The sequence below is a fragment of the Quercus lobata genome, chromosome 7 (genome assembly GCF_001633185.2).
Source record: "Quercus lobata isolate SW786 chromosome 7, ValleyOak3.0 Primary Assembly, whole genome shotgun sequence".
Classification (NCBI taxonomy): Eukaryota; Viridiplantae; Streptophyta; class Magnoliopsida; order Fagales; family Fagaceae; genus Quercus; species Quercus lobata.
Window position 1 is genome coordinate 19,897,287 of NC_044910.1, and position 11,111 is coordinate 19,908,397.

At 36.1% G+C, this 11,111-nt stretch overlaps 1 pseudogene; it reads right to left on the reverse strand.

Annotated features, from left to right (window-relative positions):
- Nucleotides 1-321: 321 nt before the first annotated feature.
- Nucleotides 322-10,559, reverse strand: LOC115951727 (annotated as a pseudogene).
- Between the last annotated feature and the right edge of the window lie 552 nt (nucleotides 10,560-11,111).

Below are 11,111 nucleotides of genomic sequence, written 5' to 3' on the forward strand. Positions count from 1 at the left end.
AAGTTAAGAAGAGTAAGGCCAAGGCCAAGTGTATGGCACTGAACATATATTACAAATCAAAGGAGGGATCGCACAATCCATATTATGGTAGTGTGGTTTAAGAAAATGTCATTGATAATTGATAAATAACACTGAGCCATCGATCTAAATTATTACCTTTGATTTGGAAAATAATGGCATAAATGGTTGAGGAAGCATATGAGCAAATTGTAAAGATCGCACAATTGAATTTCACGAGCCTATAATTTATGGCCATCACTAGCCTCGGAGATGTTACTCAATCAAGGGTCATTACATAGAGATTCCATCGATCCTATCTGATCATGCTGCAAAACAAACAATCACATGAATTTATTAATAACGCAACAATTGCATGACTGACAAAATTAGAGGAAATGCTACCATTGCAATTCTTTCTTGCAACAACATGAACAAACTTGACAGCAATTATATATTTATATTGCCTTTATTCCATTAGTGTTAACAAATAGTAACATTTAGATCTTTTTTTCTCTCAATTTTAGATTTATGTTTTTATTCTATTAAAAATAAGTGACCGATTTGTAGGTCCATTAATCAAATAAAATGAGTTAACATACCTAGCTTTCTTCTTTTCTCCTTCTTAAATTTAAGAACAATGTCCCTAATTGCATTCATTTCGTTGACGACAACATTTGTACACATCCGCTCATTTGGTGATGTTGTAGAACACGATAATCCAATTTGGAATACTGACACCAAGCAATCTATCATTTTGCTACTAACATTGACACGTGGATCATTTTCTTTGATGATTGATCTTTCTTCTATGTCATCTTCATTTTTCCTATCATTAGCATCATCTTTGTCCTCTTCAAAAAACATCAACGGGTCAATTATATCAGTGACATGTTCAGGCAAGGCCATTGCAATGAACATGTGAATGTTCAAACCATCTTTAACATTTCATCGGTAGGTCTTTTTCCAGTGAATGTTTCGAACAAGAGTATCCCATAACTGTAAATGTCTCTTGGTGTTGAAACTTGGCCACCCGTCCCATACTCTACAATTCATTGATACATTATTAGTAATAAATAGTGGTCTTATGAGATTAAAATTTATCCACTAACTAGTTGCAGACCAATGCAAGCGCGGAAAAATTTGAGACATAATGCAATAAAAAAGTTATCTCTTATTTTATAATGTAAGAACTATTAGACCAAGTTATAACCATGTATACTTTGTTAATTACTATACAAATGTATGCGAACCACCTCTTATAGATATATTTTTCTCCAACATATAGATCGACATTTCTTTCTTTCTCATAATTGTTAGGTTCTAAAAGTTTAGAACAATTGGCAAATCGTGAACACAAACTTGTCTAGATATAGATCTTAGAGTCTATAGGTATTATTAGACAATGTTCAAGGTGATACAAGTCAAGATTGAAGAACATACAAGCTGCAGAAAGAAGAATTCGAAATTTGCCTGGTTTGACCGATTGAAAGACAGGCTCGACCAATCGAAACACGTATCTGCAGAATTTTAAGTTGGCCCAAACAACAGTTCAAGCCCATTAAGGATTAGGGTTTCAGATATACTTCTTCTAGTATATAAAGGAAATCCCAAGCACGTTTTTAAAAGGCTTTTCAAAGAGAGAAGAATATGCCTCTTTTGTATCTAGGGTTTTGTACCCAAAAGCACTCTAAAGTCTTCTACTGGTGTTATTCCTTGAAGAATCTCAAGATTCGGTGTTGTAGAAGTTGCTGCCTTCTCTAGTCATCAAAGGCACTGATGATCTAAACCTTCAAGGGTGGTATTGGAGTCACAAACAGGAGAGTTTGTGTTTTTTTATCACAAGTGTGTGTGCTTGTGTTGCAAAGGCTTAATAGAGAAGGAGTCCGTGGATTTTGAGCTTGCACGTGGTTGTGTCAGTAAGTTCTACATGTGGTAGCAATAGGATTTTAGTGGTCTAAGTCTTATTGTAAATTATTCTCTATAGTGGATTTTCTTTTTACTTTGAGGATAGCTAGGTTATATCCTCTCTAGGTTTTTTACCGGTTTGGTTTTCATGGGTCATCATATTGTTGTGTTATTTATTTTTCCACTGCTTTGCATGATATGATTGTTTTGTTTTAACCTAGATTTGAATAATAAATCTAAGTGTTAACTTGGTTAATTAATTAGGTTAAACAATCTAGTTTACAAGGATCTAAAACCTAACAATAATCAATAAATCATATACTCCATCATAAAGTGGAAATATAAAATAAAGTAAAATAAAATGCAAAAGGCAAAAAGCAAACTGTTTTTTCACCATATGAACATATGAATAAATCCCGCAATATATAACTCTTCAAATTCATAAACCATATAATTACTTAGATTATATAGTAAAATAAGACCTACCTATCCATCATGACGTTGCAGTATCATCTAGATATAATTATATAAAAATCATGTTTTATTAATCTTGTCTCATTAACCAAAAGTACCATCTATACAACTAATAAGATCTTCAAAGAGTATTATATTGTCGATGCCCGGCCTCAATCAAGGCGGAAAACCGCCACTGTCAAGCCTTAGTTCGACCATTTGCCGTGGCGATGCCTCTGCGTGTGCGGGGCCCATTGGAGGCCCCTCTCGACGATTGATTGGGTGCGAGTGTGTAGTGGTGTGTGTGGTTTGCCCGGGGCTTCGAGAGCACTCTCTCTCAATAGAGGAAGGTATTTTTCTACCTTTGTTGGTGTGGTAGGAATCTTGGCCAAATTTTAGGTGATTACCAAAGGTAAATGGAGTCGCCACCAATCATTAGGTTTTTCTAAGGTGTGATTGGTCACCTATTTCTAGTTGATTTTATTACCAATCCTAAGCTAAGAAAGAAGGCATTTTTCCTAATCTAAAGTGGATGGCAAAAAATCTTGATTCTTGAGTCCAGAAGTTTGGTTACGTGTGGGGAAGATGTTAGGCACCCCACAATGCCTGTCCAAGGACAATCCTTTGTTTTGATAAAACCTTAATTTTCAGAGATTGTCAGTAAAAAACATGATTTTGGCGTTGGCTTTCGGGGCTTTGCATACATAGGGGTTTTGAGGTTTAGCTTTTGAATGGGTGTGGTCCTAATCTATGCTTTCCTAAGGCATTCAAGTGAAGTGCCAGATTTCCACGGCGAAAATCCAATGACATGTCACCTTACTTTTGCAGTGGAAATTAGGCATCGCTTTGCCTTAGTGACATGGACTGTGACAATCACATTGGAAGGGGCGAACAAGTATATATGTACGTACATCATGCACAATACGAGCACACAGAGTAGGAAAGTAAATGCCTGCATCCCTAGAGCGTGGCCCAAAATATAGATACAGGAAAGTAAACAGGGGTCGCCATACTCTAGAGATGAGGAAGGAAGGGGTTTTAAAAGAGTACATAACCAAATGGGAGAGGCTAGGCCCCCTAAAACTACTAAACATTGCCACTTGGCTTATATCTACATGCTTGCTTCCTCGCCCTTTTCGCTTGCGCCTAGGAGATCGTGCCCTAGCTCCATGCGTTCTCGCTCTATGAGTGTACATGCAAAGGCAAAGACAAGAATCCAACAGACAAGCAATGGAAGGAAAAGATGCCAAGAGCATATGAAAAGGCATAAAGCAAATAAGCATGATGGGCATGACTAGCAAAGAAATAAGAAAGCAAGCAAACAAGCAAAAAGGTAAACCAGCAAGAAAGCAAACAAAATGTGGTGTCCACGGGAGGACAAATGTGGGTTTGGATCGGATGTCCATAACTTCATTGCATTGAAGCATGGACGACACACTAGCAAGCAAGACTCATGCATGAACATATAAGTAAGCATGTAAAGACGCATAGAATGCCAACGGGTGGCATAAACAAGTGTGGCAAGCATAGCATCACATGGAGCGGAAAGGGGAAAGGTGTACACGAAGCAACCAACATCATGGCAATGCATCCCAAATGGTTACATCCAAACAAGGCCTCACGGGCATCAGATGTAACCATATAGCCACAAACTCACTAAAGGTGTCAAGCGTGGCAAAGCCTAGAACTAGAGAGGCTAATACAAGCATAAAACACAGAAGCAAGCAAGCATAAACATGCAAATAGGGTGATCCAAACCCCTTGATGTGGGCCTTGGTGTATGGATAGTGACAAAGACTATAGGGTCTAGATCGGGTCCTAACCATTAGGCCAAAACAAAAGAAAATGTGATAAAGGAACAAAAGGGCTACAATAGCATATGGCATGACAAACATAGCCTAGGTCTAGGCACACAAACATGGCATGGAGCACACAAACACATGAAAGATAGCATAAAGCATGTAGAGAACATAGATCCGAGCACACAAGCGTGTTTAGATCTAGACATATAGGCATAGAAACGTGCATGTGAAAATATAGATCTAAGCAAGGCATGGCCAAAAATGCGATACAAGCATGTGAGCATGTAACCCTAACATCAACCTAGAACAAAAAGAGGAACAAAGCATAGGAAAACATGGGGAAGAAGGTGTAGAACCAAGGGGAAGAAGGTTGGGTATAAGAACAATACCTTGTATTTTTGTTGAAGAAGGAAGAATCAAGAGGCTTTGATGTTTTTTTTGTGTTTGGAAGAGAGGAGAAAAGCTTAGAAATCGTCCAAGTAGAGCACAGGATCAAGGGAGTCTCTCTTTTTTTTTTTTTTTTTTTTTTTGGGTCTGGAGGGTGCTTGGGGCCTTTTATAGCAACAACACGATTTTTGAGGTGGCAGCCCTTCAAAAGGCCTCGGATCGGGTCTGGAAAGATCTTGACTTCCTATTTTTGAAAAGGTATGGATCTTGAAAATCCAACGGTCGGATCAAAAGTTATGGCTCTCGGAAGTTAGTGGTGCATTGATCGGTATATGATCCCGATTTTCGTGATATCTCTGCCGTTCTAACTCTGATTTTGACCTATGAATAGTCGTTGAAATTAGAATTTGATAATCTTCGCAATGACATTAGTTTTAACCCGTTCTGACAGCCGGATCAAAATTAGGGTTTTTGGGCCCACCCAAAGTCAACTTAGGGTCAAACTTAGCTGAAGTGGCAAAAAATCTTCGAGAAGCTTGGGTTTGATGTAAAACTATGAAAAGTGTTGTTTTGTGTGGATTTTGACCTTGTTTAACCTTCGGTCAACCCTAGGGTGACCGGGGGCATTTTGGTTATTTTAGCTGAAAAAGGCACTTTGGGGGCTCTGGTGTTCGAATGAGTTGCACCACGTCATTCTAGGTGTCCTTGTGGCCCCATGGAGAGAAAATAGCATTTTTGGATTTTTCGAGGTCTGGCACACAAATTGAGGGCGGACAAAATACGGTATCAACACATATGATGGGAAATTCTTAGTTTGAATAGCTGATTCTATACATAAATCATCCAACGCAAATGTCAAAGACAAAATCTATAACTTTAGTACAAAAGTTTGGCAAAATGATTGAATTGTATATACTACCTTCAATTTAGTGAAATTAAGATATTGCTTTATAAGGAGTGTACATGTTCAACCAAGAAGAATTAATCAAAGAATTTTCAATCACTATCAACTATGTTAGTTTGCTCTTCGCTTTTCATGGTTTCTCACTTTTTAGAATGAAGATGGCATTAACATATTTAAACTACGACAATTATATAGTAATTATACAAAACTATTCAAAAACTATTGTTCAAAACTTTGTACAGATAAATTCATTTTCATGTTCCATATGTTGTAAATATGGAATTTAAAAGTTTATTCTCCATTAAGGCTTGCATTACAAATACCAATGACTTCATTATAAAAACCAACCCTATTGAGAAGTTTATGTGGTGTAATGCTTAATTGGGCAAAAGTGGGGGTACCTTAGGCATTGCGTTTGTTGTTCCTACAACATATGCTTAATCTGGTACTATGTAATAGAGTTTGTGCAATTTCAAAATAAAAAGGGACTAAAAGGGGGGAAAAAGATTAATTCAAAAATGTTAAATGAATTAAGCATTGCATATATGAAATATTTAAGTAAATAATGGAACATCAAATTTAATTCAAACTAACACTAACCTTTTTTTAAAATTTTTTTTTTACATAGCTCTATGGTGTTGGAGGGGGGATGGTGGGGTTTGAACCACAAACGTGGGATACCACAGAGAATGTCTTTAATGCTACGCTATCATTTGCACCCCCAAAAATTAATCTAAGAGGTTAGAAAAAAGAGTACTTTGAATTCTAACAAAGAATTAATCAAGTTCCTTAAGTATTTATACATAAAAACATTAATAGCATAATGATGCTCCAGAGTAAATTATATTTTGTCTTATTCTCTTTTTGATATTTTCCTTAAAGATGATCAACTAAGCAAAGTAAAAGCTTACCAAGAAAGCTTAGATTAGTTAAAAATCTGATAATGGAGATGCTAATTATTTGTAATAGAATGACCAAAATAAAAATAACAAAGAGATTTGAGAATAACACATAAGATTTCTAAAAATAATTTTACCAAACACATGGGATGCAACAATAACAAAATTACTACACTAAATATATATTTTTTTCTTTTCCAATATTCTACCAAAAAAAAAAAAATCATTATCAATATGCTTCATATCAATATTAAGAATTCCCACAATACTGATGGACCAAATAAAATTGAGTTGACAATTCCAAGTCAATTAAGAATAACAAAATTAAATTTCTTTAAAAAATTAGGGAAGGAAAACATCAAAATAACTTCACAAAGACTAAATGCAGGAATACTAAAAAGAAAGGAAAAAAAAGAGATCATTTATAATTGTGTGTTTTATTTACCTCAATGGTGATCCTATTACTGACTTAACTTTGAAAATCTCTAACAAAAACAATCAATGTCTTCTCAAAATGGTGAAAATTAAAGCTTGATTGAAAAACGTGGAGAACAATTAGTATTGAGCTACTTTTTGTTGTTGTAGATGATGGGGTGATCGTATCTAGAATGTACGTTTGTAGATATAACATCACAAATTTTAAATAAATAATTGATGTGTGAGTGAGAGAGATTAAAAGTTGTGAAAAACTGAAATTTGGAAGAGGAAGCATTGAAACAATAGATAAATGAAGAGACACAAAACTCATCTTTGGGCTGGACATTATACTTGAAATTATAATTGTATATAATGAACTATTCAATTTTAACAATTACTTGAAATTAGAAAATAGAAAACGAAAAGTTGAAATCAATTTGGGCGGCTGAATAAGATCAAGTATAACGGTGAAGGAGGATGGAAATGGAGGGACACTTCAAAGCCAAACCCAAATACACTTATTGGAGCTATGGCTGTTGGCCTTGACAAGCATGACGGTTCCTTGATGTGCGTACAAACTACAATTACATAGAACCAACCCTTGTTGGTAATGAGGAAGGAGATGCGCATAAGAAAGAAAGCAAAGGACAAACTTCCTAAAAATGGATTGGGGCTTGGTTGGGGGACTAAAGACTAGCATTAAGAATTGATCATAGAACAAAAACATTAGCATTTAAGACAAATAAATGGTAACAGTTGAATAGTAAGTAATAGAGTGCATCAACATGTTTGTCCATGATCTATACTTAATTATTTTATTAAAAAAAAATAGAGAGAAATCATAAGGGAAAAAAGGATTTTAAAAAAGTATGAGGTGGAGGATAAGGTGGCTCAATAGGAGTGAAGCAATATTAAATGCTACATTTTAGCTTTTAGATATATATATATATATATATATATATATATATAGATGCATCATGCACAGTTTGCACTTAAGTCCCTTCATAAGTCACATTTATTTCAAGTGATCAATGGTGTCAAACATTTTTTCTTGGGCAGAAAGCTGTGTCAAATAGGAGCATAATTACTTTTTAAAGAGTCCCTAATTTAGTTTAACATTAAATGCATCGCAATATTTGTGGTGTGATTCATTTGGTTAAAAAATTACCTGGAGGAATGTACCCGATGGAACACTTTAGCCCACAAGATAAGGTTTGAGTTCTGTAGGGATTTTTTGATGCATCAAAGAGGAATTTCACCAATCCAAAATCACCAACATGGGCTACCATATCTTCATCAAGGAATATATTTCTTGGCTTTAGATCACAATGAACAATTGGTGTTTGGCAATGGTGATGGAGATATTCTAATGCATTAGCAACATCAATGGCTATGTTCAATCTTTGAATAAAGTTCAATATTTTTTTTTGATGTTGCTCATCATCTTTAGGATGCAACCATTCGTCTGGACTTTCATTGCACATGAACTCTAAAATTAAGCTCTTAAAGACATCCCCTTTATGATGTATGCTCAAGCAAGCAGAGATAATCTTGAGGAGATTACGATGATGTATATTGAAAGTTCAATTAGTGTGAAAAACACTAATGAATGTTTAGACCCCCAATTTCAAATTTATCCAACACAAGCTTATACCCAAACAATAGATGTGCGGAATAATAGGTACAAGCAAAAATCCAAACAAATAAACAACTCTACACCATAATTAATCACAACATAGCAGCAATTAAAGATAGAGAGTAAGGGTTAGAGAGATGCAAACACAAGGATAACACCGGCACGTGTTATCGAAAAGGAAACCGAAGAACTCGGCGAAAAACCTCTCCGCCACCCTCCAAGTGGTAAAATGATCCATTAAAGAATAAAGTTGGGATATACAAATAGTAGTAGACCCTTCAAGCCTAATCTACCCAATGCACCTAAGCCCTCCAAGCTTCTTGCTTCAACAGGGTTAAGCCTAACCGTGTTTTCTTTAGCTTCCTGGATCCTGCAATAAGCTCATTGCATCGACCAAATGAATTGGTCATCTCTAAATTGCTTCCCAAGCACCAAAATACCTCCTCACTTATATGGGTATGGTGAGATAAGGATTTGGCAAATGTACCTTTCAAGGATATATCAATGGAGAGGGTGAGAGTAGAGGAATTTGGAGAATCAAATGTCTAAGATTGTGGATGAGTCAATCTTGGTTTTCTTTAGGGTTTTTCTCTCAAAATTCTCTCTAGAAGCTCTCTACTTTTCGTGGGTATAACGGTATTTATAGTAGCATACTTGAGGAATGTGAAAGGTCATTTTTCTACATAACAGGGCATTCTGGTGACTCAGTCTTGCAAGTGGGATGAGTCGTGAGTTTGAGTTGTGAGATAACTGCCAGGCCAGACTGTACCTTTTGTCTTGTAGTGCTCCAACTGTCGGGACCCTTTAGCTTCCTGCATGCTTCACATGTGTGACATTTTGGCGGGTTGCCAGTTGCGAGCCACTCGCGAGATCCAATCGCGAGAAACCTCCAAAGGCACACATTCTTGAATTTCTTCACACTCTCTCACACACAACCCTTACATTATTTCCACCTAAATACAGGGTATCTAATTGCTAAATTACAAGCAAATTTGGCACGAAATAAAGCCAACACATGATTGAATAAATTCAACCAAACATATACTTCTCAAAACATGGAATTCGTTAATGAAACTCTTGGAAGCACCTCGTTGTTGAAGGTTTAATACTTTAATTGCAAAAAATTCTCCATTTTTAGAAAGAACTCCTTTGTATACAGAGCTAAAGCTACCCAAACCAATCAAATTTTTCTTTCAAAACCCTTTTGTTGATTCTAGGAGTTTTGCATAAGATATGGGTAATTGCCAAAGGAAGATGTAGTTGATGCTCTCTCTCTTAAACTTTTTACAACAGAACATGTACGAGAAAAATACAATAGAAAAAGTACAAATATGATTATACTAGTGATGGGAATTAATATTTTAAGTGAAAGAAGCTTCTTGTGCAAATGATGATTTTTCCTTGATCATGTAGATAAATGTAATTCTTTGAAACCACCACATAGCTTATCATTTCCAAAGATTGAAATTGCACTTGCATTTGCAAAAATTCCTTCATTTGGCATTTCACCTTCAAAATTATTATAAGAAATATTGAGACGCTTAAATGACAAAAGCATGCTAAGAAATTTGGGAATATGCCCAGACAAGTTATTATGCGAAAGATCTATATCTTCTAAACCTCTTAAGGTCTTCAAAGATTCGGGAATTGCTCCCTCAAATGAATTACCCTCCCAATACAAGCGCTCTAAACTAAGACAAGTCTCAAGGGTGGTGGGAATTTCACCTGATAATCTATTCATTGAGAGATCTAACTCACCAAGAAGTCTTAAGTTGCCCACTTGAAATGGCAATGCACCTATCAAAAAATTATGAAACATGACCAAAGAAATTGAAAGGGATGAAAGACCAATAACTTGTTTTGATATCATGCCATTGAGATTGTTACTATAAAGGTTTAGTATAAGCAATTTTTTGCAGTTTCCAAGATTTAGGGGTATACTACCCTCAAATTTGTTTTCTTCCAAATAGAGCCTTGTTAATGCAGTTAAGTTACCCAAGGAGGAAGGGATTAGCCCTGAAAATTCATTATCATTCAATTCTAATCTTTCTAAGTTCCGAAGCTTCCCAAGAATATTTGGTAGAGGACCTCCCAAATAGTTACCTTCTAATCCCAACAAGTTTAAGTTAACAAGGTTCCTAATCCTAATAGGGATGCTACCATGGATCATATTTGAACCCATAGAAAGAGATTTTAGTTGCGTGGAGGTTGGCTATGAAGTTAGGCAATATCCCTCCAAACTGATTTTGAGCAAAACTCAAGACCTCCAAACTGGTACAATTAGCAAAGTTATTGAGAAAATTCAGGTCACTGAACCAAATTTCCAAATTACCTTTTACACGCAGAATTGAAGGAGGAAAACTTCCTCAGTTGTTCACTCAGCCAACATTTACCATGTATAATAGTAGAACAGATCCTGTGGAGTATGTGAGCCACTTCAACCAGAGGATGGTTGTTCACTCCAAGAATGAAGCCTTGATGTGTACGGTGTTCCCATCCAGTTTGGGGCTTGTGGCAATGAGGTGGTTTGATGGCCTAGGGGAAGGCTCCATTAATTCCTTTAAGGAGCTTACTAGGGCGTTTGGAGCTCGTTTTGTCACTTGCAACAGGGTTCCTCGGCCTTTTGACTCTTTGTTGTCCATGACCATGTGGGAAAGGGAGACCCTAAAACATATTATGACAGGTACTAGGAGATGTTTAACGAGATT